The 27351-nt window shown below is 39.2% G+C and overlaps 1 long non-coding RNA gene and 2 pseudogenes across 1 annotated transcript in view; all 3 read right to left on the minus strand.

Annotated features, from left to right (window-relative positions):
- The window catches only part of LOC133250098 (uncharacterized), a 214372-nt gene extending 203649 nt beyond the window's left edge, over positions 1 to 10723 (minus strand). The window contains exons 1-2 of the long non-coding RNA XR_009737228.1: positions 10629 to 10723; positions 4602 to 4740 (exon numbers count right to left, since the gene is read on the minus strand). This is a non-coding gene — a long non-coding RNA (uncharacterized LOC133250098). The remainder of the gene's footprint in view (positions 1 to 4601; positions 4741 to 10628) is intronic.
- On the minus strand, positions 7059 to 8853 carry LOC133249506 (kinesin-like protein KIF3C; annotated as a pseudogene).
- Positions 8875 to 10152, minus strand: LOC133249505 (kinesin-like protein KIF3C; annotated as a pseudogene).
- Positions 10724 to 27351: the final 16628 nt, after the last annotated feature.

Raw genomic sequence — 27351 nt, forward strand, 5'->3', positions numbered from 1 at the left:
GAAAGAGTTATGATAAGACTTATACTAAGAGCAATGAAGGGCTCGGTGGTTTTCATCAAGGCAATAAAACACTCAGATCTTTCTGTACTGGAGAAATTGAAGGACTTTCAATCTTGGGACCTACGGTAGACTTCCTCAAATATTATTGAGTATAGAAAGCAGCAGTAGACTGAAAAAGATCAAAGCTCCCAAGACTGTCAGAGGTTATGCGTATAGTTTGAAGCCAAATCCCTGAAGGGTAGGCTGAAGTTGATAAGGCTATAGAATCAGGCTATGGAAACTGAGTGTTATTACCTCTGAAAATTCATTATCCTTTTTCCTTGTAATGAAAACCATTTTTTTGTTTCAGATAAGCTACTCACTCATTTGATAGGTAATTTACCTCAACCTACAGAAATGAACCTGAAACCGACTGGCCAGAGTATTCATAATAACCTCATAGTGAGACATATAAATTAAGCAATTATTTGAAGCAATTAAGATGGATGCTGAGGAAGGATGTTAGCTTTTATTACTCTTTGTCAGCTAAAAGAGCAATTTCTGCAATAATTTGAACAGAAATTAACTGATTTTAAGTTACTTTGAGATTCAGTGTTGTCACCACTATAAGTATCCTAACTGACGTATATACTAAAAATGGAAAAACAAACTTACTTGACATCAGAATTTAAAAACATTTTAACGAATTATAAAAATACCTATACTTTCATATAAGTATATGTATATATGATTAACTCAGTTTAACATACTTTACAACAAAAATAATACAGCATATTAACTAGAGGCAAAGTAATCATTAGTTCACACAAAGAGTATCCATAATGTACTGAAATGCAGAAACGAGATGAACTAATACATTTTAATCATTTGAATCACAACCTAATTGTATATATAAATATTTAAAGCACAGGCAAAATCAATGAAATTTATTGTTGTGTGTTTATTTAAGAACCTTCATTCTTGCCTTTATACTGAAGTCCTATTTTAGCATTAGGTCAGAAATATTTTGTCCTAAGGCAGAACAACTGTTCAAATGTGTTATTTGCATTTCATATTAAGATTAATGCAGAGGCCTTAGGATTTTGAGTCTTCTGTGAAGACTGCTTTGAAAACCACTGAATTCCAAGTGACATATCTCACTCTCATTCATGAATTAAATATTATATGTCAACTTTGCAATGAGGCATGCAGTGAATATACTTGAACAGTTCAGTGTTTGGTTAGAAGAAGCACTTGGGAAATGTATGTTATGGCAGGGCTCCTCAACCTCTGGGAACTAATGCCAGATGATCTGAAGTGGAGTTGATGTAAAAATAATAGAAATAAAGTGTACAACAAATATAATGCAGTTAAATCATCCTGAAACCATCCCTCCCACTGAACCATGGAAAAATTTTCTTCCATGAAGTCACCCCTGGCACCAAAAAGGTTGGGGACCACTGTTTATGGTATCAACATAATATTTTTTTTTCTATTTCCCAAGAGAGTTAAATATCTTCTCCAAAGTTGCCACCACATTATGGGCTCCAGAGGTGAACATAGGCTGCAACTATGAGATTCACGAGCAGGCAAAAAGCACTGCTCCTACTAAACTGGGAATGCATGGACAGCAGCCGCAGCCTAGGAGACCCATAAGCAGGTGCCAAGTGCTGCCCTACCATCCCAAGAGTGCACAAGGGCTGCTGTTAACTGCATACCCCATATTAAGGGGATAATGGCCAGCACACACCGAAAAGAGACAGCAAGCACCCAAACTAAAAGCAGGCCCTCTATTCGAGAAAAGATGATGAAGTAAAATGACTTGAGCTCAAACTCATCTTCCCTCAAGAAAACACCAAAATCACAACTAACTGCTGAACAACCATCACACACACACACACACACACACACACACACACACCCACCCACCCACCCACCCACTGGAATTTATAAAAAAGAATACTTCACATTCAAAAGACAATGAAGGAGTCACAATGAGATGGTAGGAGGGGTGCTGTCACAACATAATCAAATCCCACACCCTCCAGGTGTGTGACTCTCAAACTGGAAAACAATTAAATTATAGAAGTTCTCCCACAAGAGTGAGAATTCTGAACCCTATCAGGCTCACCTGAGGGTCTGGAATCAGGAGGAGGAACACCCATATTTTGAAAGCCAGTGGGGCTTGAGTGCAGAAAGTTCAAGGACTGGGGGAAACAGAGGCTCCACCTCTAGAGGGCACACATAAAATCACAGACACTAGGATCCAGCACAAAGCAGTAACTCCGTACTGTGAAAATGGCTAGACTACCCAAAGCAATACAGACTCAATGCAAGCCCTATCAAATTACCAATGGGATTTTTCACAGGACTAGAACATTTTTTTTTTTTTTAATTTGTATGGAAAGACAAAAGATCCCGAATAGCCAAAGCAATCTTGAGAAATAAAAATGGAACTGGAGGAGCCAGGCTCCCTGACTTCAGACTATACTAAAAAGTTACCTTAATAAAACAGTATGATACTGGTGCAAAAACAACAACAAAAATATAGATCAATGGAATAGGATACAAAGTCCAGAGATAAACCCACACACCTATGGCCACCCAATCTGTGACAAAAGAAGAAAGAATACACAGTGGAGAAAAGACAGTCTCTTCAATAACTGGTGCTGGAACAACTGGACAGCAACATATAGAAGAATGAAATTAGAACATTCTCTAACACTATACACAAAAATGAACTCAAAATGAATCAAAGACCTAAAAGTATGGCTGGACACTATAAAAATCACAGAGGAAAACACAGAGCACTCTTTGACATAAATCACAGCAATATCTTTTTTTTTTTTATCTACCTCTAAGAGTAATGGTAATAATACCAAAAATAAACATATGGGACCTAATTAAACTTACAAGCTTCTGCACACCAAAGGAAACCATAAAAAAAAAAGACAATCCATAGAATAGGAAAACATATCTTCAAATGAAACGTCTGACAAGGGATTAATCTCTAAAATATACAAACAGTTCATGCAGTTCTGTATCAAAAAAATAAAACATTAAAAAAAATGGGCTGAAGACCTAAGTAGACATTTCTCCAAAGAAGACATACAGATGGCCAACAGGAACACAAAAAACTGTTTGACATCACTAATTTATCAGAGAAATGAAAATCAAAACTACAATGAGTTATCACCTCACACCAGTCAGAATGGCTGTCATCAAAAAGTCTACAAACAATAAAGGGGCTTATTGGAGAGGGTGTGATGGAAAGGGAACTATTCTACCCTCTTGGGGGGAATGTAAATTGGTACAACCACTACGGAGAACAGTATGGAGGTTCCTTAAAAAACTAAAAATAGGACTATCATATAATCCAGCAATACCACTCCTGGGTATATATCAGAAGAAAACCATAATTTGAAAATTTTATATGCACCTCAATGTTCATAGCAGCACTATTTACAATAGCCAAGAAAAGGAAGCAGACTAAATCCCCATCAACAGAGAAATGGATAAAGATGTGGTACATATATACAATGGAATATTAGTTATAAAAAGAATGATATAATGCCATTTGCAGCAACATGCATGGACATGGAAATTATCATACTAAGTAAGTCAAACAGAGAAAAACAAACATCATATGAATTCACTCATTTGTGGAATCTAATTTTAAAAAAATGGTACAAATGAACTTATTTACAAAACTTCAACAGACTTACAGATATTGAAAACAAACTTATGGTTACCAAAGGGGAAATGTGGCGAGGAGGGATAAATCAGGAGACTGGGATTAACATATACACACTACTATATATAAGATTGGAGAAGGAAATAACAACCAACTCCTGTATTCTTGCCTGGAAAATCCCATGCACAGAAGAGCCTGGAGGGCTACAATCCATAGTATCGCAGAGTCAGACAAGATTGAAGCGACTTAGCACATATATAAGATAGATAACCAACAAGGATCTAACTGAGCTATAGCTCAAGGAACTCAACTCAACTCAATATTTTGCAATAACCTGCATGAGAAAAGAATCTGAAAAAGAATGAGTATACATATAACTGAATCACTTTGCTGGACACCTGAAACTAACACAACATTGTAAATTAAATATACTCCAATAAAACTTTAAAAAATGATAATAAACCTATTTCTTTTTGAAAAGTCAAAAAGAATATATTCAATATTTTGAATTACATTAAACATGATATTCTATTGAAAACTCACTAAAAGTAATAAACACTGAGTAAATATTAATAGATCATTGAATCAATGGCAGTGGGAGTCTATAGAAAATATTTACTAATATATACTAATACTAAATAAATATTTACTAATATTTACTAATACTATAGAAAATATTTACTAATAGGACTGCTATACAGAAAAATAACACTGAACTTGGTTTTCTTTTGATTTTAAGGATCCATGGAATATTAATTTCAGCAGTTATGAGAATATCATACTCCTATGATTCAAAGTTCAACCAATCACAAATCAAATCAGGACATCCAGAATGTGCTGGGTTTTCTGTTTGTTCAGAATGTCAGTGTCACTGGGACCCAGTCCATATCAACCATCGTAAAGTGCTTCAGGTACTATGCATACACACCTTGGTCCTGGTGGTAGAACCTGCAATGCCTTGTTAACTGGCTCCTGCTCTTCAGCATGCCCCCCCAGAGAACAGTTAGACCCATGGATGAGAGAGCCTTTGCAGAAGTCCAGGAATCCAGTTGAGTAGTTCCATCAAACTGTTGGAGGTTAAAAAATACCTACGTATGAATTTGGATGCATTGGAAAGGGAAAGAAGGACAGTTTGACTTTACCTGCACAACCCCTCCCCCAAGGCAGCACACATTAGTGCTAAAGGAGACCACCCTGGACCATGATTTCTCACTTGGGGAAAGTGAAAGCATGAGAATGAGTACTCAAGATTCCCCAGGCAAGTGAGATGCAGTCCAAGATGATCATTTCTTTTTCACCTCATCCAGAGAACTGAGTCATGAGCTGTACTACTTGGGGCAGGGAAGATGCTGGGAGAGTGGCAGAGGGCACTGAAGGGATGTGGATCCAGAAATTGTTAAATGCTTCTTGTGCACCATCAGGAAGCCCATCCAAGAGCCAATGGAGAAGGCTTAACTGTGATTCTTCCCAACTTGCCCATGGGCACCCCCAGTGCTCTGTGCAACTCACCCACACACCCTCTAACGGTGTGGCCAGTTCCCTGTACATACTCTTAATGGCAGGAAGAATAAGCTTTGGCAGATGGCTAGTAAACATTGCATACAATCAGCCACAATCTGCAGACCAGGAAGCAACCACAAATTTGACCTTTAGAGTCACCACTGGAAAAGTCAAAGGGAAGCTGTCAGCAACCCACCTGGTGAGCTGCAAGATGGAAAGAAGCTTAAAATTTTTGCCAAAAGAAGAAGCAAGAAGTATGACCCAGGTGTAACCACAGAGAGACTGAGGAAGCCTCAGAATCCCCAGTACAGCAGTGGGAAGGTATTTTTTTCCCTAAAGTCAGCCAGTAAAGACTGGAGAAAGTGCCTGCTACTTCTAATGGAAGGACAGCAGCTGCAAGAACTTTAAGGAAAAAAATTTAAAAATCATGGAAACATGACCCCAACAAGGGATCGCAGCAATCTTCTAGTAATCAATTCCCAAAACATCCTGATAAAGAATTAAAAATAGCTGGGTTTTTCTCTTGTGGTGAGAAGATCCACACTCGTAGCAGCTTTAAGCATACAAAAAGTATTAACTAGTCTCCGTGTTGTAGTGTCACATCCCTATTATTTACTTATTTTATAACTAGAAGTTGGTTCTGTTTCTTTCTTGTCCCTTGCTCGGGTACTTGATTGCACATGGTCAGAAGGGCCCAGGCAGCTGCTGACCCATCACACTGCCCTGCGGCAAGAAGGCAAGGGCAGGGCTTTCCACTTTCCAGTAGCAGGGGTCCCAGAGGACTTCAATCAGCAAGCGCAGCTGCATGCCCTTGCAGACTGCAAATTGGAGGCCTGTAGAAGGAACCCCTGCCTCTGCACTCCACCACCCTCCACCACCCGCCCCTGGGCGGCAGTGCAGCCACCCCAACGGCCCCCTCCAGCGAGCCCCGCGAGAAACAAGCCTGATCTTCAGCCCCTGTCGAACTGGAGCCTGAGCAAGAAACCAGGCTAGAGCAAGCCTGACCTCAAAGAAGGCTACTGACAGGGCCGAAGTAGTGCTGACCTCGGTTCCTCAAAGAAGCCCAAGTGCTATTATGCAGGCTGTGAGAAAGTTTGGGGGCTGAGACCTCACCACGTATAGGAACCTTTGCGGGCGGCAGGGGTTCCAGAAGTTTGTGCGTCAAGAGAGTTGGCGCGGCCCCGCCTCACTGGGCATGCGCAGGAAATTGCGAGGCCCACCTGCGGGTAGCTCCTCAGAGCGGTGGGCAAGTACCACCTGAGCAAGCCAGCCAGCCAGCCGCTGCACCCTGGGGTGGGGGGGAACCCGCATCCACTCTCTCTGTTGCTGCAGCCGCTCCCACGCCAGCAGCCCCATCGTCAGCACTTCCAGCTTGCTGAGAGCATCATTCTCTCTGGCTGCCAGGCCACTGGCCTGTTTTCTTGTGGTAACCCAGCCCTGCCAGCCTCTTCGAACTGCGTGGTCCCTGCCCCTTATCCCGTGGGCCCGAGGTTGGAGGCCCTTCCCCGCTTGTTGCAGCCTTGAACAGGTGTGCTCCCTTTCTCTAGGGAATTCTTGTCTAGAGGAAAGAGAACTTTATGAAGTCAACAACAAGGAAACCATTATCTACACCCCAGGTGTCAAAGTAAACTTGCAAAACAGCAACAACCACAAAAACTCCATACACAAATAGCACAGGAGGCATATCCATGAAGGTGAGAGTCAGCCGTGTTGAACCCTGTTATCTCAGGGATGGACATGTACCAGAAGTCAGAGGTCAATAAGGAGACCACCCTCACCTCCACTCCACCCTTGCCCCCATCTTACTCAGGAGAGTGTGTAATTTCCTTGGTTCTGTTCTGTCTCTTGGCAACAAAAATTTGAAGTGACAGAGCAGTGTTACAGCTCTGTGTTACAGCTCAGTTTTATTTAGAAGGTAAAGGAAAATACATCCTTGAGGTGTGAGGGCATGCCAACCCAAAAGACACAAAGAGAAGAGAGGCTCCGGCACAATTTTGGCTTCTCTTTATATATGCTTTTTCTCCTCCCACTGGGCCTGCCCTTTGTAAATTGGACTAGCCAGGAGTGCTGTTTGTTTTACCAGAGGTCCTCATTCCAGTCTTCGGACCTTCCTTTGTTCTATTTTCAGAGGCTTTTCCCTTCTTTGTCTGTTAGCCACCACCATTTTGGACTCCTTTTCCCTATTCTAACTACCTAACACTCTGAACTTAAGATTCTGGAGTTTCCTTTTGTTTCAAGAGCACACTGAGGGCAAAGCCGGCAGACCCCTGCAGGTAGAACTTAGTGTCTGGCCTGCTGGTCAATGGATCGGTCAGCTCGGAGGAGACGTGGTCACTGCCAGTTGTGCTTTCAGGACAGATCCCTAGGCTTAGCTGCATCATCCCAGGAGTCTATCAGATGGGTAGCCCGACTGAAGATTGTCATTTTGGTCCACAATTGTCATGGTGTGCAGCATAGCAAAGGCCACTGGGGTATGTATGCTGGCACCTGGAGGCTACTGAGGACTCTGGGACCAGGATCTGGACTTTCAGACTTTACAGGTAGATGTTCTTTCCAGAAATCTGTCTTAACTGCATGAGCCTTTCCATATGTAGTGCATGGGGGATCTTGTTCTTGACCATGAGAGAATTCCAACATAAACACAGCTGGAGGGGATATATCCAGCTCCAAAAAGGTCAACCCATACTTTCAGCCATGTAGCTGGGGTGGCAAGGCACTCCAAGAGTACTGGCTGATAGACCTCATGTAGCCCACTGCAGACATGGGATGCTTCTTTTGGCTGTTATTAAATCCACCTGGCACAACTGGCTGGCCCTTCTATTGCTTTTCTTCATAGTCCAGGAAAAGCAGGTTTATAATCTTGTTCTCCTCAAGTGGGATGAAGCTCTCAGTGATTACATACTTTAACCTGAGTTCCTAGGTCTCCTCATTCTTTGCCTTCTTCAGGTTCTGCTACATGTGGATATACTCATCATGCTGGCCCCAGGTCTCTGCCTTCACAACCTGCTGTTTGACTTGGAACTTCATGAGTTTCCTGGGTTTGACTTCTATGTCCTGCTGCATGGATGTGTATATAGCCTGAAACTACATTGCCTCCTCATCTCAGATCATCACCTCCTGCTGTATTTCCTGTTCATGGTATTTCTGCTCTGCAGTCTCATCACTCTTCGGTTTCAATGTCTTCTACTTCTCTTTGGTGTGATTCTTGATGTTCTTGCCTCAATGGAGAAGCTCACTCTCCATGGTCTTGTACTTGACTGCAAGCGGTTCCATGGCCTTCTGCTCCTGCCATAGGTCTTGCAGCGTCCTCTCCTTCATCCCTAGCAGCTTCTGCCTGTTCTCACTCATAAGACTGCAGTCATCCTGGCTGGTCACCTTCTCTTCCATGAGCCACTGCTTCTACACCTGAAGGTAATTAAACATATTTTCATCCAAGGCTAGCTCCAGGAGGCTGGGGCAGGTGGGGTGGTGGTGGTTGATGTTGTTATCTGCCTCTTTGGCCTCCCAGACTTTGATTACTGGCCCTTCCTGGTAACCTACCAGGGCTGACATGCTATGCTATGCTATGCTATGCTAAGTCGCTTCAGTCGTGTCCGACTCTGTGCGACCCCATAGATGGCAGCCCACCAGGTTCCAGCGTCCCTGGGATTCTCCAGGCAAGAACACTGGAGTGGGTTGCCATTTCCTTCTCCAATCATGAAAAAGAAAAGTGAAAGTGAAGTCGCTCAGTCGTGTCTGACTCTTAGCCACCCCATGGACTGCAGCCTACCAGGCTCCTCTGTCCATGGATTTTCCAGGCAAGAGTACTGGAGTGGGGTGCCATTGCTTTCTCCGAGGGCTGACATAGTGCTTTCTATACTGCTACTTTTTATGTTAGTGTTCTTTATGCTGCTGCTCTTCCTCCATAGCCAGTTTTCCAGCATCTCCTTCTTCTCCAGATGAGACTTCAGGTAGGTGATCTCCTGGAATTCATACAGCAATGTGTCCTTGGGGTCCTCATGCACTCAGGGGTTGTTCTTGATTTCCTTGTCTTTGTTGGCAAAGTGGTGGTTGGAGAGGCTCTTTTTGTAGCCAGTAAGAAACTGGCACCTGTGTGGCCACTATGATGATCTTATCTTTGCCCCCAGGAGAGTTCTAGAGCAGCCAAATCAGCTTGGTGTCCTAATAGGGGGTGTGGGTGCTCCTGTTGCCCACCAGGACAGTGATTACATTGCCCAGGGAAGACAGAGAGAGGTTTATTTTGGAAGCTTCCTTGTGCTGTTCTCTTCCACCACCTCCAGTGTCATCACTACCCATGGACTGTGTGGCTGTCCCTTCAGTTAAGTAGAGAAGTGCTTTGTTCTATCTCTTGCTCCTGTCCAGGTTCAACAAGGTTGAGTTTTTCCAAACAGCTGTGGTCCTGGACATCACAGCCACTGTACCCCATGGTTGTGAGGAAGTAGAGTGGGAGCAAGAGCTGATTTCATCCATGTGTGTGTTGCCCATGACCTGAGTCTGCTCTCATAGGTTCATCATATGCTGAATCTCCTTGACATTCTTAGTTACAAAGGAGGAGAGATCCTTGATGTAGATGCCTCAGCATTCTCCATTAGCTCTAGGTTCCTGCTGGACTCCTTGGAGATCAGGTCTCAAATCTCTTCTAGGTATATCTCCAGGTGGGAGGACTGGACCAGGCACCGCTGAGAGTAGGGATGCAAGAAATAGAGGAAGTGCTCAGAGGTACTGGGGATGACCTTGTCACCTGGATTCTATCTAGGCCCCCTGTGTGGTATGTCCTGCCAGTGCTTATCTGGCCATAAACAAATACCATGCCATTGAAACCCTGAAATAGTGAGTCTACTGAGGCTCTCACATTTTCATCACGTAAGTCTCTGTTTTGAGCTGCCATCATGCATGGTATTAAAGTTGAAGCTCTTGGAAAGCTATCCTGGGGCAATGCAGGGGTTTCACAGAGTCACCTGGCCAAGTTTTACATCCATGTCAGGGCTTCACAGCTGGCAGTAGTGGTAAAGCACCCACCTGCCATTGCAGGAGACATAACAGATGTGGGTTCGATCCCTGGGTCAGAATGATACCCTGGAGAAGGGCTACTCCAGTATTCTTGCCTGGAGAATCCCATGGACAGAGGAGCCTGGCAGGCTACAGTCCATGGGGTTGCAAAGAGTCGGACAACACCCGAAATGACTTAGCACACAGCACAGGATCTAATAGTGAACACCAGTCACCCCTTTAGCCAGAAGGTGGCCCTGGGCCATCACCTTCAGGGTTGGCCTTGGTTTTACTGGCCATCTTACTGCTCTGTCCTTTTATCACCCCCATCCCACTCCACAGCCTGGGTAGACCTACTGTTCTCTCTAGGTCTGGATCATTGGGACTGACCCAGTGGGCCCCCATAGTGCCACTCTTCAATCTGTGTACAGACTCCTGGGGTGGGGATTCTGGGAGATGGCCCTACCAGTTCAGCAAGCTGGGCCTCCACAGCTCTCCAGTCCTTACAGAATTAAGGAGAGTCCATGGAAGCCACAGGAGTTGTGTTGGCTGAATGGCAGTCCCAAGAACCCACCTCATACTGGGGCAGAGAGAATTCTGCCATGTTGCCAATTCTAGTGTTGCTGTGGCAACAGTAAGATAAAAGAGAAAAATGGAATGGGTGACAGACCAGTCCTCTCCTCCTCTCCCTCCTCCTCCTCTAAGGACCTGGTGGGGGCTGCTGGTTCTGGACACTTGGCGGGGGGTTCCCACCTCTCACATGGGCAGAGGCTCACATGGAGTCCTACCCTCAAGGTGGGAGAATCATTCATTACAGCGAGCATGGCTGCTCTAACTCTGCCTCTCCTTTGTCACCACTTGGAGAAGAAGTGAGAGAAGGGGATGGGGCAGGGAACAGGGGCAAAACCAAAAAGTTCCCTAAAATCTTTTAAGGAAGTTTAGAGCTATAAACCATAAGAAAACAGAAAAAGACAATTTAATGAAATTAGAAAAAAAATACACAAATAAAAAAGAACTTTACCATAGAGATATACTAAAACAAATCAAAGAGAATCCTAGAGTGGAAGAGTACAGTGAATGAACTGAAAGATGGAAGAGAAAGCATCAACAGAAAGCAGCAGAAATGCACCCATTACAATAGAATGGATCAAGCAGAAAATAGCATATATAATGTAGAGGATAGGACCTTTGAAATAACTAGTCAGAGGAAAATAAAGAGGAGTGAGAATAGACGGTGTGATATACAGAATATCATCAAGAGAAACAGTCAGCAAACTACTGCAGTCCCAGAAAGGAAAGAGAGAGAGAAGGAAGGGAAAGCTTATTTAAAGAAATAATGGCTAATGGCTTTCCAAATCTGGGGAGAGTTTTGGACGTACAATTTCATGAAGCTCATAGGTATCCATGAAAACCCAGTGAGAATTTTTCCAGGACATTTTTAATAGATCTGTCAAAGTCAAAGCCAAAGCAAGATTCTTAAAATTATCAAGAAGAAGGAAGCATATAACTTACAAGAGAACTCATATAACACTATCAGCAACTTTTCAGTGGCAGAAACATCAGAGGCTGGGAGAGAACAGGATGATATATTCAATATGCTGAAAGGAAAAAAAACAACAACAACAACAACAACTGCCAACCACGGATGCTTATCAGGTAAAGCGGATCTTTAGAAATAAAGAAGAGATGAAGACTTGCCCAAACAAACAAAAGCTGGGAAATTTCATCATGCAGGCAAGGCTAGACTTGCCTTGATTGGGCTTCTCAGGTGGTGCTAGTGGAAAAAAAAAAAAAAAAAAAAAGCCCTGTCTGCTAATGCAGGAGACATAAGAGAAGTGGGTCTGATTCCTGGGTTGGGAAGATCCCCTGGAGGAAGGCATGGCAACCCACTCTAGTGTTCTTGCCTGGAGAATCCCATGGACAGAGGAGCCTGGTGAGCTACAGTCCATAGAGTCATGCAAGAGTCAGACATGACAGAAGCAACTTAGCAAACATGAAGACTTACCTTACAAAAAGTGTTGAAAGGAATTCTTCAGACTGAAATGAAAGGATGCCAATTAGCAGCATGAAAACATATGGAAACCCACAACACACTAGTAAAGGTAAATCCATAGTGAAATTCAGCATACTCTAATACTATAATATAGTAGTATGGTGGTTTAGTTGCTAAGTCGTGTCTGACTCTACTGACCCCATGGACTGTAGCCCACCAGGCTCCTTGTCCATGAGAGTTCTTGAGCAAGAGTACTGGAGTGGGTTGCCTTTTCCTTCTCCAGGGTATCTTCCTGACCCAAGGATTGAACTTGTGTCACCTGCACTGCAGTTGGATGCTTCACCGCTGAGCCACCAGGGAAGTCCATATAGTAGTATGTTAACCACTTAAATCTAATGCAGGTATCTCCTGCTTTCCAAAAGCTCCCTTTACAACACTTCATTTTTATGAAAGATCTACACCAGTATCTATTTTTTTCCTAAACAAAAGAAATCCAAAGAGATAATTTCTCTTTAATGAAAAAAAGTAATTGCTTCTTCACTTTATGCCATTTCAGCTTAAAAAAGTTTTCATAGTAACATTCTACTTTTTAATAGTAGGGGAAACCTGTACAAAGATTAAAGGAAAATATTGTTTAAAATAACTACATTTACTATAATTTCTTAATTAATATATAACATAAAAAGAAGTAAATTGTGAGAATTGAAAACATAAAAAGGGAAAAAATTAGAATTTTTGTCTGTGATCAAAGTTGTTAGCATAAAATAGTTATATCTGTATGATGTTTTGTGTAAGCCTCATGTCAATCACAAAGGATAAGCCTAGAGTCAATACACAAAAGATAAAGAGAAAGGAATCAAAGATTATCATTAGAGAAAAGTGAGAGAGGAAGAAATGAATAAGAAAATTAGAAAATAGCTAAAAACTAATTAATAAGATGTTATTAGTAAGTCTTTTCCTGACAATACTTGTTCTAAATGTAAATAGATTGAGGTCTCCAATTCAAAGGATAGGGCTGCTGAATGGATTAAAAAAAATAAAACAAGAGGCAGCTATATACCACCTGCAAGAGATTCACTTCTGCTTTAACGAAACATAGGCTCAGAGTCAAGGAATGGAAAAAACTATTCCATGCATGTGGCAACCAAACGTTAAACACTTTTTAAGCTATGCATTATATATATATATATATATATAATATATATATATATATTATATATATAATATATATAAATAAATTTTCTGGCCTTTTAAATATTAACTGATTACCAGATGGTAGGGTTATGAGCCATATCTTTTTTTATTTTAATTTTTTTAATTTATTTATTTTAATTAGAGGCTAATTACTTTACAATATTGTATTGGTTTTGCCATACATCAACATGAATCTGCCACGGGTGTACACACTTTCCCAATCCTGAACACCCCTCCCACCTCCTTCCCCATACCATCTTTCATCATAAAAAATATTTTCTAATGTCATTAAGTTTTTTAAGAAATAGAGCAAAATCAATGCCTGCCATTGTCAAAGGAAACTCACTTGAAATATAGATGATATTTTTAAATCATATGAGAATTATACCTTCTTTTAGAATATATAATTATGAACAAAAAATATTAATTACCTGAGTAAGATATTTTGAAAACTGCTAGTTTTAGATATAGCTGCTGCTGCTGCTGCTTACGGAGAAGGCACTGGCACCCCACTCCAGTACTTTTGCCTGGAAAATCCCACGGACGGAGGAGCCTGGTAGGCTGCAGTCCATGGGGTCGCTGAGGGTAGGACATGACTGAGCGACTTCACTTTCACTTTTCACTTTCACGCATTGGAGAAATAAATGGCAACCCACTCCAGTGTTCTTGCCTGGAGAATCCCAGGGACGACAGAGCCTGGTGGGCTGCCCTCTATGGGGTTGCACAGAGTCGGACACAGCACTTCAGTCGTGTCCGACTCTGCGACCCCAGAGATGACAGCCCACCAGGCTCCCCGTCCATGGGATTCTCCAGGCAAGAGTACTGGAGTGGGGTGCCAGTGCCTTCTCCATTAGATATGGCTATGAAATGCTAAACCAAATAAGTAGGTTCCAACTTGGACTTAATTATTTCTTTTTTCCCTTCATAAAATAATTGCCTGGAAACAACTGTTTCTCACTGCTGTTCTACAAATGTCTCTGTCAACTCCAATGATAGAATTTCTTTCTCCAACTGAAGGAGTCTTAAAATATACAAGTCAAGCTGTGTCTAAGAAATGTGTAAGAGTTTCATTTTAACCTGTGGTTCATTGCAGTATGCCAGTAGCATGTCTGTGTAGTTTTGCCTTCTTCTTTTCCATTATGTATTTCAGAACAAAATAAAAAGCAAACTAAATAAACAGTGAAAGAGTAAACCATATGCTTGTCTTGAGTACCTGAAAGGATTTAAAGAATTGATCCGTCTTATGTAGCTGGTCTAAAGATACAGAATACTAGCAAAGAAGGGAAAACAGGGTATCTTCATATGCAATAGCAAATTTCACATTATGGAGAAAGTAGAATGATTCAGTATATAAGGTGACTTAATAACAGGTACTACAAAATTAGAAATACTGATAAGAATGAGTTGGCATTATTATGTATCAAAGTAAAAGTGAAAGTTGCTCAGTCACGTCCAACTCTTTGCAACCCCATGGACTATACAGTCCATGGAATTCTCCAGGCCAAAATACTGGAGTGGGTAACCTTTTCCTTCTCCAGGGCATCTTCCCAACCCAGGGATCAAACTCAGGTCTCCCGCATTGCAGACAGATTCTTTACCAGCTGAGCCACAAGGAAAACCCAAGAATACTGGAGTGGGTATGTATCAAGAGACTGCCATATACCCTAATCCTGCTCTCAACCATTCATTCTTCCTTGTGAGCTACCTATGCTCACATATGCAGCATACGTGAAAACATATGCAGAAGTATAGAAGTCAAAGCCAGCTGAACAGAGTAACAATTAACTGGCCATGACTTTGGTGGCAAACTTCAATGCAGAGTGTCTTTACCTCAATTCTGTAAGCTCAAACAGCGTATACTTACAAATACTGAAATTCTCCTTTATCTAAGTGCAAACTAAAGTCTCAAATTATAAGTTTGAGAGATGGACAAAAAAAAAAAGCAAGTATCCAAGTGTGGAATCAGTAAAGAGCCATATGCATAAGTCAAGCAGATGGCATTAGTTCTGCAACCAAGTGGATACACTCACATCCTATGCATTTTTGAAAAAGGAAAGTGGGGTAGTGGCTGATGAGGGGTGCTTATACAATTTCTTGTCCCAAAGAGTGAGTTTTTGGTTATTATCTGCTCCCCTTAGGATTGGCCATATGTTTATTATTCAGGGATTTCCCAAAAGCCAGTGATATATTTGGCTTCTCCAGACAAGTAGTAAATGAGGGGAAACTAAAATAGATTATAAGTAAAGCAACACTGAATACAAAGAAATAAAAATTTACCAATTATAATAAACACCTAAGACATTTGTACAAAGTATTTAAGAATGGAATCAAGGATATTCTGCCCAAGGCTTTGTACCAGACTCATGTGTTTACATAATTATTCTATCAAAACCTCAAGAAAAACATAATTCCATTTCTATTTAGATCCTTCATCAGAATGCAGAAGGGATGCTTTATTTTTATGTAAATTCAGGATATCGTTAATAATAAAAACTGACATATATACAAAAGTTAATTTCTAATATAAATACTAGTAACAACTCCTAAAATAAAATTTTATCAAGTACAATCCACTAGTATATTAAGAGAATAAAATATCAAAACCAAGGTGATCTCATTAAAGGCACTGAAAATAGGCTTCAGTATTAGAAAGCATATTAGTTTAATCCAAAGGCAGAAACCACAATATTTATTCATAATTGTTAAAGATGGCATTTGATACATTAAAAAATGGATTCCAAATAATATTTCTTAGAGAAATTCTTTTATGTGATAAATTGATAGTATAAAATTTAAACATCTCTATACTAAAATTATTTTTAAAAGGCAAAATATTTCCTATATATAAAATTAATGAAAGAAATATTTTTATTTCCTAGATTACCTGGAAAATATAACCCAAGAGAAAAATATAATGTGCTAACACTTTATTAAGGGAAGGGGTATAGCTTCAGTAAAGTAGAAGTGAAGGACAGAAGGGAGTGAGGAAGGAAAGAGAGGAAAACAGAAATGGGTGCAATACTAAAGAGATGGTGACTTATTCAAAATTATATTGTATTTGAAAGTCTCATGTGTTATGTTCAGAGAAGTCATACGAATTATTGTTTTAGCTGTTTTCTTTCATAAAAAAACTAGTGATTTGAGATGTTGCCTTAATTATATCTTTAATTTTTATATCTATTTTAATTAATCTCTATTTTTAATTTTGTTCTGTTTTGCCTGCCTATTTTTGTGGTGTTTAACACTTATTTACTATTTTAATTGTGCTTGGTTATATTTGTGCTAGTCCACTGATTTTGTTCTTTTGAAGAATTCTGTAATATTTTAATTTTTAATTAAAGGACAATTATAATACTGTGTTGACATATAGTATATATGTACATATTATATATATAAGATTATGTAATGATAAGTTAATTGTGCAATCTGAAAAAAAAAGTGAGAAAAGTTATGAGTTATACACTAATCTTAAAAACAAATATTCTCTAATGTTAGTACAGTTCCAATAGTTTAAATGTCTGTGGAAAGATACAGTGATATACAAAGATACAGTGATATACAAAGGTTGTAGACATTTAAAATTAGAAAATCATGGTAAACACTTCCAATTAGGGTAAATATTTAGAAAAAAGTAACCATAGACTAATACCCATAAACACTTTAGACATAACTTTTAAGATAATAAAAGGTATCAGAAAGATAATGTCCTTCACTATGCATCCTAAGATAATATTTAAAGATAGGAATCATACCTGTAGAAAGCATAAAAAAGAATAGTATGAAAAGCTGCCATTCCCCATTCAGAATGGGGTCCTCAATGTTTGCTAGTCATTGGTGTTTCTTGTACAACAGTATCAGGCACTGTGTCCTAGATAATAATGCACTGAAATCTTTCACAGATGCCAAATATTAATAAGTATTCAAAATATATTTTCCCTCAACTAACTGTGTATAATACTATGGAGATGTCTGCCAAGGATTTGTCTAGACTGGACATGCCTTACTAAGATTAAGAGACAAGACTTTAAAATGAATTTAAAAACTTCCTCCCTGGAATCTAATAGAAAGGGATAAGGACTCAAATAGAAACTTCAGTGACAGGTTTGAAGGATGGCCAAATGAACAAAGACAGCATTGTCACTGTTTATGGAAGCCATGAAATATACCAGAAAATAATGATTTCAACACAGTTATTACTGACTTGTTTAGTGTTTTTGAGATTGAAGTCCATCATTGTATTCACAAAAATTCTATCATTTGGAATTTTGTATCCCAACAAAATCCATTGAAAATACTTGTTTTAGAAATGTGAGCCAATCAAGTTTTAAATGATGATCATTTAATGATTGGAAGTAATAACATTTAATTTTCAATTAGAATGTTAATTTTTAGATGGAGATATAGCAAGCCCATTCACTGTCACTCAAGCATTCCCCAAATCCTCAAATTATGCAGTGAAGATGCCAGCTATAAAAATTGTTGCTGACTGAGTTGGAGAGATTTCTTTCACATTATACAAGAAGTATGAAAATAAAAATTGTTTATCAGGGCTGATGCTTAGTTAATTCATATGTAACATTGTTTTCTTTGGATTATTCATAAAATTAATTTTATTTGGTTTCAATTGTGAAATTATATCAGAACAAAATTAAAATTATGTTAAAAAATTGAAAACCATTTCTGTATATTATAGAATATATTTAAATTATTTTATAGATTTAAATCCTTTTAAAATTAATTAAAATTTATTTTTTAACTTGAGAGACAAAAATAGATAAAACATTATATCTTTATGTTTCATTAATTTTCTGGGTAAAGATTTATCCCAGTCAAGAATATAAGCCTGTAAGTGCAAGAATAAAAGAAAAATGATGAGTTTAATGAGAGTATTCTCTAAAGTCAAATGAAAAAAATTTTTCCTTACTTTCCTTTTAATATTTACCTATTTGAAAAGTTCCATTTATTAATGACATATTTATTAAAAGCCTTAATTAATGTTTTGTTTCCCTGCTAAATAAGATTCTTGAGGAGAAAATGGGAGTAACTAATCTTAGCCAAAAGTGCCATTTGTGTATAATGGTGTGATTCTTGGATACTTATTATAGTTGTCCAGTCTCTCAGGCATGTCCAGCTCTTTGCGACCCCATGGACTGCAGTATGCCAGGTTTTCCTGTCTCTCACCATCTCCTGAAGCTTTCTCAAAACTCATGTCCATTGAGTCAGTGTTGAAATCCAACCATCTCATCCTCTGACATCTCCTCCTCCTGCCTTCAATCTTTCCCTGCATCAGGATCTTGTCCTATGATTGAGCCAACATTGTTCATATCATGTTGCCAAATTACTGGAGCTTCAGCTTCAACATCAGTTCTTCCAGTGAATATTCAGTATTGATTTCCATATGACTGACTGGTTTGATCTCCTTGCAGTCAAAGGGACTCTCAAGAGTCTTCTCCAACACCACAGTTGGAAAGCATGAATTCTTTGGTGCTCAGACTTCTTTATGGTCCAACTCTCACAGCCATATGTGACTACTGAGAAAAGTTATAGCTTTGACTATACAGACCTTTGTTGGCAATTTTAGTATGCTGTCTAGGTTTGTCATAGCTTTTCTTCCAAGGGGCAAGCGTCTTTTAATTTCATGGCTGCAGTCACCATCTGCAGTGATTTTGGAGCCCCCAAAAATAAAGCCAGCCACTGTTTCCATTGTTTCCCCATCTATTTGCCATGAAGTAATGAGACTGGATGCCATGATCTTAGTTTTCTGAATGTTGAGTTTTAACCCAACTTTTTCCACTGTCTTTCACTTTTATCAAGAGGCTCTTCACTTTCTGCCATAAGAGCTGTGTCATCTGCATATCTGAGGTTATTGCTATTTCTCCCTGCAATCTTGATTCCAGCTTGTGGTTCATCCAGCCCAGTATTTCACATGATGTACTTTGCATATAGGTTAAATAAGCAAGGTGACAATATACAGCCTTGACATACTCCTTTCCCAATTTGGAACCCGTCTGTTGTTCCATGTCTGGTTCTAACTGTTGCTTCTTGACCTGCATACAGGAAGCAAGTAAGGTGGTCTGATATTCCCATTTCTTTAAGAATTTTCCACAGTTTGTTGTGATCCACACAGTGAAAGGTTTTAGCGTAGTCAATGAAGCGGAAATAGTTGTTTTTCTGGAATCATCTAGTTTTTCTGTGATCCACCAGATGTTGGCAATTTAATCTCTGGTTCCTCCGCCTTTTCCAAATCCAGTTGTGTAATCTCGAAGTTCTCAGTTCACATACTGTTGAAGCCTAGCTTGAATGATTTTGAGCATTACCTTGCTAGCCTGTGAACTATATAAAAATTTTGAATATTTTTAAGATAATTTTCAAGGCTGATATAAGAAAATTAAATTTCCCCATGTCTAAGTCTAATCATTCGGTCTTAATTTGACTAGAAATCATAAAGTAGAGAGACTTTACAGATAAATCTGTTAAAAGTTATTTTTATTTAGAATTCTCTTCCAGATAAAATATATTTAATTTAATAATATTTTATTTTGTTCTGTAGCTTAATTCAAGAAGTGTTAAAGTATTAAAAATGATATTGGGAATTAAGGACTCTTTATAGATATTTTACCTGAAATACATTGAAACAGTCAGCTGAAAACTGAAAAATATTATGCCAATCTGTAAATCTCAATAAATTGGAGCTAACATAGATTTATAAATGGTAGTTGTCATCATATTTGCTTGCTGTTAGATTGTTATTTGTGTTCCAAGGCACAAGCTACTTGTCAGCTTATTATACATGATGTGTAATCAACAGAGCAAATGAACAAGCCCATCTGGCATAATGTCATAGTATCTTAAAATATATGTGAAAGTTTGGTATATAGACCATAAATATTTTTGTAGAAATGGGATTTTTTGTTCTTTTTCTGACACTATTACTTTAAACAAGGATATAATAACTCATACTGTAGGAATTTTCTACTTAACTGGAATTATCTACCTGACATATTATGCTGACTGGGAGTTTGCATATTTTTAGCTATGATGTGATACTTTGAACATCTTCTGACACAACATACAGGCATGCATGCAGGGCATCATAGCTCCCTTTGTTGTAGGGTAATCTTGAAAGGGTGAAAATTCTGGATAAGTGTTTTCAGAGTAACAATATGGGCTTCCAGATACATTTAGAAATACCCAGTACTAATGATTAGAACCAGGAAAAAAATCATATTACAAAACAGGTGTACTTTCTCTAAATGGCTGGAGTTCAGGTCTGTTTGGATTAATATGCATTATACGTACTCTGCAGATTAAGCTAAACCACCTGGGAAATGGATGGCCAATGAAGCACTTTATCTGCACACTGCAGGTACCTTGAGTAGTTTGCTACCTACAGCATAATTATAATTCTATTTTGATGTAGGCAGTGGTACAGTAGTTAAAATCATTTTCATTTCTTCCAGAATTTCCTGAAGAGAAATGCAAGCTGATGCAGTCTATTTTAAAACAATATTGTTTACCTGAATATAAGCCATAAAATCTAACCATAATTTGGAACCAGCTAGTATATCCTTCAATAGAAAAGGGAAGAATTATTATCTGTGTTGATGAACAGGTACATAATTAATTATAAATATTGTGAGAGTCCCTTGATATTTTGTTAATGAGATTTGTTTGATGCCTTTTTATATCAAAATTGCTCAAAGGTGTTTGAATTTTTAAAATATATTTTGATTTTTCCACACATTTGAATGAAATGTAGAGTTGAAGCAATTAGGGAGTAGATGGAAACATGTATCTTGACATCAGTGATTTAGACATTAGTGATTTAGACATATAAATGCATGTGTACATGCATTTATATGAATATAAGTTTATATACATGTGTAAACATTTTACATGTACTCAAATTTGAGTAATTTAGATAATTTCATTTTGATTTTAAAAGTGTACTTAGGAAATTTGCTGTGTGTATATCAGAATAGATTCACAAAAATGTGTACATCAAAATCCCTAGAATCTATGGATATGTTACATTATACAGCAGAAGAGATTTTACAGTTGTCATTAAAAGTTATAGACCTTAAAATAGAGATATTATCTTGGATTATCTCACTAAGTCCAGTCTAATCACATGAGTCTCTAAAGGCAGATAACTTTCTAAACTGGAGTCAGATGTAACAGGATGAATATCAGAGATATTGAAAGCAAGAGAGCAGCTTGACTCACTCTTATTGGAGGGAATGTGGAAAGCATGAGAAAGACCACAGATAGTATTTAGGAGCGATGACAAATCTTTGACAGCAAAGGAGACAGATGGGGACCTCAGTCCTGCAGTCACGAGGAAGTAGAATCTTCCAACAACTTGAATGACTTTAGAAGCAGATTATTCTCCAGATCTTCCATTAAGAAAGGCAGCCCTGCCAACACTTTGATTTCAGCTTTATGAAACCCTGATCCATCCTAACTTGTGACCTACAAAATCTGTGAGATAGTAAATGTGTGTTATTTTAGTCCACTAGATTTGTGGTAATGTGTTACCGCAACAATAGAACACTAATATACATGTTTTAACCTGACAGTTGGACAGAGATGTAAGTTAGTCTTTTTTTCTCTTTGTTTTTTACCTAATTTTTATGTTAGTTCCTCAGCACTGTGTAAGGATATTTCATTTGATAATTACCTGTGAGAATATGGCCCAAATGGAAGACCATCCTTAGTAACTACTGTTTCTACCTCTCTGTTAGTTCCACCAGGGCAACTCCTATACTGGACCGAGATAGGTGACTGCATCACCACACTTTCCTGCCTAATCATCTTGATCACATTCTGGAAAATCTATATATTTTTTTCAGGATGAACTGAAGGCTAGCAACAAGAAAGAAGTAAACAAAAATAAAGAAATGCATACATTATTAGGGAAAAAAATCTTTTTAAAAATTTACCTGCAGTCTGTTTGGATGGCCCCATTAATAGACTTTCCAGTCTTAGTTCTTTTAATCTTTTAACTTTGAGAGTGAGTGTGTTAGCTAAAACCCAACCTTGGTTTGGAATATATGATTTCCATATATGGTAGGTTTTCTCAAATTTGGCATTTGTATCTCATCACTGTCTTCAAGTAAGGTTATTTTGTATACGTCTGTAAGGATGGTACTGTGGCCATGTAAGGCTTATTGTGTCATCTTGCCCTTGAAAAAAAATTATTCCGTCTTCCATCCAAAGATGTATCCTTTCAACTAAAGTTTATATAATATGACAGCCATAAAAGTGTGCTTTGCAGATAACTGGCAAAGAGAGAACCAATGTGGGAATGTAGCCACAGTCTATAGCTGTGATTGTGTGAAGGGTCCATCTCGGCCTAGGCATCCTAGAAAGTCCTCATCAATGAAACAGCACCATGGTAGGACAAGGACTCACTATTCCTGGTCAACTAAGGAGTTGCAGATGTTTTGAGGTTTTTCATACCCAATTCTCCTTTCTTTCCCCTATCCTTTAAGAGATTGTTGTTGTTTAGCCCCTAAGTCGTGTCTGATTCTTTTATGACCCCATGGACTTCAGCCTACTGGGCTCCTCTGTCTATGGGCTTTCCCAGGCAGGAATACTGGAGTGGGTTGCCATTTCCTCCTCCAGGGGATCTGCCTGACCCAAGCATCAAGCTTGTGTCTCCTGCATTGCCGGTGGATTCCTTACTACTGTGCCACTGGGGAAGCCCTGCTTTCAGAGCTTATTTGCTTTCCTTGTAATCCTTTTTCTCTTTCATTTAGCTTAATCTACATGATACTACTGACCATTTGTAAGAGGTTATGGGCTGAATGTTTCTGTCCCCTCAAAACTTGTACACTGAAATGTAATCCCCAGATTGGTGGCACTGGGACGTGGGAGATGATTAGGTTGTGAGAGTAGGGCCCTCAGGATGTGATTAGTGGTCTTATAAAAGAGGCTCAGGAGCCCTCTGGCCCCTTCCACCCTATGTCAGTCAGTCAATTCAATCACTCAGTCGTGTCTGACTCTTTGAGACCCCATGACTCGCAGCACGCCAGGCCTCCCTGTCCATCACCAACTCCTGGAGTTCACTCAGACTCACGTCCATCGAGTCAGTGATGCCATCCAGCCATCTCATCCTCTGTCATCCCCTTCTCCTCCTGCCCCCAATCCCTTCCAGCATCAGAGTCTTTTCCAATGAGTCAACTCTTCGCATGAGGTGGCCAAAGTACTGGAGTTTCAGCTTTAGCATCATTCCTTCCAAAGAAATCCCAGGGCTGATCTCCTTCAGAATGGACTGGTTGGATCTCCTTGCAGTCCAAGGGACTCTCGGGAGTCTTCTCCAACACCACAGTTCACAAGCATCAATTCTTTGACACTCAGCCTTCTTCACAGTCCAACTCTGACATCCATACATGACTACTGGAAAAACCATAGCCTTGACTAGACAGACCTTTGTTGGCAAAGTAATGTCTCTGCTTTTCAATATGCTGTCTAGGTTGGCCATAAATTTTCTTCCAAGGAGTAAACATCTTTTAATTTCATGGCTGCAGTCACCATCTGCAGTGATTTTGGAGCCCAGAAAAATAAAGTCTGACACTGTTTCCACTCTTTCCCCATCTATTTGCCATGAAGTGATGGGACCAGATGCCATGATCTTCGTTTTCTGAATTTTGAGCTTTAAGCCAACTTTTTCACTCTCCACTTTCACTTTCATCAAGAGGCTTTTTAGTTCCTCTTCACTTTCTGCCATAAGGGTGGTGTTATCTGCATATCTGAGGTTATTGATATTTCTCCCAGCAATCTTGATTCAAGCTTGTGTTTCTTCCATCCCAGCATTTCTCATCATGTACTCTGCATATAAGTTAAATAAGCAGGGTGACAATATACAGCCTTGACGAACTCCTTTTCCTCTGGAACCAGTCTGTTATTCCATGTCCAGTTCTAACTGTTGCTTCCTGACCTGCAAATAGGTTTCTCAAGAGGCAGGTTAGGTGGTCTGGTATTCCCATCTCTTTCAGAATTTTCCACAGTGTATTGTGATCCACACAGTCAAAGGCTTTGGCATAGTCAATAAAGCAGAAATAGATGTTTTTCTGGAACTCTCTTGCTTTTTCCATGATCCAGCAGATGTTGGCAATTTGATCTCTGGATCCTCTGCCTTTTCTAAAACCAGCTTGAACATCTGGAATTTCACGTTTCACATATTGCTGAAGCCTGGCTTGGAGAATTTTGAGCATTACTTTACTAGCGTGTGAGATGGGTGCAATTGTGCGGTAGTTTGAGCATTCTTTGGCATTGTCTTTCTTTAGGATTGGAATGAAAACTGACCTTTTCCAGTCCTGTGGCCACTGCTGAGATTAACAAATTTGCTGGCATATTGAGTGCAACACTTTCACAGCATCATCTTTTAGGATTTGAAATAGCTCAACTGGAATTCCATCACCTCCACTAGCTTTGTTCATAGTGATGATTTCTAAGGCCCACTTGACTTCACATTCCAGGATGTCTGGCTCTAGGTGAGTGATCACATCATCATGATTATCTTGGTCGTGAAGATCTTTTTTGTGCGCTTCTTCTGTGTATTCCTGCCACCTCTTCTTAATATCTTCTGCTTCTGTTAGGTCCATACCATTTCTGTCCTCCACTGTGTGAGGGCACAGCAAAAAGGTTTTGATCATACACGGAATGTGATTTTGCTTTGGTCTTGGACTTCCTAGCATCTAGAACTGTGAGAAATATTTTTCTATACGTTATGAGCCACCCAGTCAATGGTAGAAATTGACTATAACTATGACTATTTCAGGTTTTCTTTTGGGAGTAGGAGAAGCACAAAGTTGAAAAGTATGTTTAATGATTAGGATCAATCTGTGCAAATATATTTTTCCTCAGGATTTAACTTGCCTTTGGGCTTAATCAGGCTAATGGTACATGTACATGTAGCCTTAAAAAAAAGATGCCATTTTTCCTTTTAAAGCATGACTTTTTCACATCAGTTGCTTTCCAGTGATCAATTGCAGAGTCCATGTGCATATATTTTCAGTGGATTTGGTCCAATCTAGACTGCATTCCTTTTTGTGTCGAAAAATGTCCAAATTCCCATTTCGTTTCTAAAGAGAGCAAGACTGATGAATCCTAGTCAAATTAATAGTCAAGTTAATCAGTTATCTTTATCTACTCAGATAGTCTGTTTTTATGTCATATGATTAATTTGTTGAATGGAACCTCTTTTCTGAAGGAAGTAATTTTCTGACATTAATTTTTTTTTGTTCTAAAAGTTAATGTTGCCATATATTTCAATATCAGCAACAGACTTAATTTCTAATAATAGAAGTGAAAAAACATTTTCCCCTACAACCAAATATAGTGTATAGACTATTTATAAATATTCTATTAACTAAAATACTACATAGCTTGTGTCACCCAAGTAGTATACATTAAAATCTTAATGAATATTTGAAAAGTGTGGCATATTGGCCATCTAAATAGTATAATTCTTATGTCCAAAACTATTGTATGTTCTTGTGATTTCCTCAAGAAAGAGTGATCCTTAGTTTTATTATACCTCTTGTTGTTCAGTCACTCAGTACTGTCCAACTCTTTGAGACCCCCATGGACTGTAACATGCCAGGTGCCCTGTCCTTCACCACCTTCTGAAGCTTACTCAAACTCATATCCATTGAATCAGTGATACCATCCAACCATCTCATCCTCTGGCATCCCTGTCTCCTGCCTTCAATGTTCCCCAGCATCAGGGTCTTTTCAAACGAGTCAGCTCTTTGCACCAGGTGGCCAAAGTATTGGAGCTTCAGCTTCAGCATCAATCCTTCCCATGAATATTCAGGACTAATTTCTTTTAGGATTGACTGGTTGGATCTCCTTGCAGTCCAAGAGACTCTCAAGAGTCTTCTCCAACATCACAGTTCAAAAGCATCAATTCTTCAGTGCTCTGCCTTTATTATGATCCAACTCTCACATCCATACATGACTACTGGAAAAGCTATAGCCTTGACTAGATGGAACTTTGTCAGTAAAGTAGTATCTCTGCTTTTTAATACATTCCCTAGATTTGTCATAACTTTTTTTCCCCAAGAAGCAAACTTCTTTTAATTTCATGGCTGCAGTTACATCTGCACTGATTTTGGACCCCAAGAAAATAAAGTCTGTCACTGTTTCCATTGTTTCCCCATCTATTTACCATGAAGTGATGGGACCAGATGCCATGATCTTTATTTTCTGAATGTTGAATTTTAAGCTAGCGTTTTCACTCTCCTGTTTCACTTTCATCAAGAGGCTCTTTAGTTCCTCTTCACTTTCTACCATAAGGGCTGTTTCATTGCTATTTCTCCCTGCAATCTTGATTCCAGCTTGTGCTTCATCCAGCCCAGCATTTCTCATGATGTACTCTGCATATAGGTTAAATAAGCAGGATGACAATATACACCCTTGACATACTCCTTTCCCAATTTAGAAACAGTCTGTTCCATGTTCAGTTCTAACTGTTGCTTCTTGACCTGCATACAGATTTCTTAGGAGGCAAATAAGGTGGTCTGGTATTCCCATTTCTTTAAGAATTTTCCACAGTTTGTTGTGATCCATAGAGTCAAAGGTTTTGGTGTAGTGAATAAAGCAGAAGTAGATGTTTTTCTGAAATTCTCTAGCTTTTTCTATGATCCACCAGATGTTGGCAATTTGATCTCTGGTTCCTCTGCCTTTTCTAATCCAGGTTGAACATCTGGAAGTTCTCAGTTCATGTACTCTTGAAACTAGCTTGGAGAATTTTGAACATTACTTAGGTGGCATGTGAAATTAGTGCAATTGTGCAGTGGTTTGAACATTTTTGACATTGCCCTCCTTTGGGATTAGAATGAAACTGACATTTTCTGGTCCTGTTGCCCCTGCTGAGTTTTCCAAATTTGCTGCCATATTGAATGCAGAACTTTTGCAGCATCATCTCTTAGGATTTGAACTATCTCAGCTGGATTCCATCACCTCCACTAGCTTTGTTTGTAGTGTTGATTCC

The sequence above is a fragment of the Bos javanicus genome, chromosome 6 (genome assembly GCF_032452875.1).
Source record: "Bos javanicus breed banteng chromosome 6, ARS-OSU_banteng_1.0, whole genome shotgun sequence".
In the NCBI taxonomy this organism is placed as follows: Eukaryota; Metazoa; Chordata; class Mammalia; order Artiodactyla; family Bovidae; genus Bos; species Bos javanicus.